The sequence below is a fragment of the Alligator sinensis genome, unplaced genomic scaffold (genome assembly GCF_000455745.1).
Source record: "Alligator sinensis unplaced genomic scaffold, ASM45574v1 scaffold872_2, whole genome shotgun sequence".
In the NCBI taxonomy this organism is placed as follows: domain Eukaryota; kingdom Metazoa; phylum Chordata; order Crocodylia; family Alligatoridae; genus Alligator; species Alligator sinensis.
Window position 1 is genome coordinate 775,163 of NW_005842132.1, and position 1,292 is coordinate 776,454.

Genomic DNA, 1,292 nt, shown 5'->3' on the forward strand with positions numbered 1-1,292 from the left:
CCTGCTGCTCACTGCAACCTCACAGCCCTGAAATCCATCCCTCGTGCAGATGAGCGACAGGCAGTGGTGGGGAGGATGCTTATGGCCTCCCACCTCCTATCCAGGAAGGCTGGCTTGTGAGATGGAGCCAAATCCTATGGTTGGGGGGCTGGGGCACATGATTTCTGAGGAGAAGTTGAGGGAACTGGGCTTATTTAGTCTAGAGAAGAGAAGACTGATAGGGGATTTAATAGCAGCCTTGAACTCCCTGAAGGGCGGTGACAACGAGGATGGAGCTGGACTGTTCTCAGTGGGGGCAGATGACAGAACAAGAAGCAGTAGCCTCAATTTGCAGCAGGGGAAGTTTAAATTAGATATTAGGAAAAACTCTCACTAGGAGGGTAGTCAAGCACAGAAACAGGTTACTCAGAGACGTTGAGGACACTCCAGTCTTGGAGGTTTTTGAGGCCCAGCTAGACAAAGCCCTGACTAGGATGATCTAGTTGGGGGTGGTCCTGCTTTGAGCAGGGGGTTGGTGAGGTCCCTTCCCACCCTAATTTTCTAACTAGCCACGATCAAACAGAGCCACATGGTAGCATATCTGAAAACATCCTGCTCACAACGAGTAGGGCATGTGGCAACCTGCGGTACTCGCAGAGCTGTCCCACACCTCTGGAAGAGTCCTCCTTAACTCTGAGAGGTTTGCCCTGCAAGCAGGGATGAGGTGGGGGTATGCAGGTAGGTTTTAAATGACTGTAGTACTGGTAAGCAGCATGGGAGCGAGCCCCAGTGCCGGTGCAGGCTTTCCTAGTGCTGCCTTTCACCTCCCATGAAGAGACTGTGTGTATGTAGGGGCAGGGCGGCGGGGATATGCCCACAGTAAGATGCTGCTTAATGCCAACTTGCATAGACACTGCCCTACCAGGGACCTAGCAGAAAGGCAAAAATGGTAGTATTTGAGTTATCGGTGACTTATACTTCATATCCCATTACTGATCCTCAAGTCGCCAGGCCCCAAATGTAACTCAAGACCAGGATGATCTGCACAAGGTCTTGGTCATTGCTTCCCACAGCTCCTCCTGTAGTTGCTGGTCTCTGCTCACTGTAGGGAGCATCTTTCTTCATGGCCCTTAGGTCACAGGAAACCCAAGGAAGTAGCAGGCTCCAAGAGACAAGATCCAAGATCTCTTTTCAGGGTGTGCTGACAGCCCCCTGTCTCCTAATATGTTCAGCACAGTCTTGGACCCTCATTTGAGCCACTTTTACAGGTGCTTGTATCTGAACACTTCGGACCTGGTAACATGCTTTTCCCT

General features: G+C 51.2%; 1 protein-coding gene across 8 annotated transcripts in view; it reads right to left on the reverse strand.

Moving 5' to 3' along the window:
- The window catches only part of FOXP4 (forkhead box P4), a 124,450-nt gene that overhangs the window by 12,985 nt on the left and 110,173 nt on the right, over nucleotides 1-1,292 (reverse strand). The gene's annotated exons all lie outside the window — the stretch shown is intronic.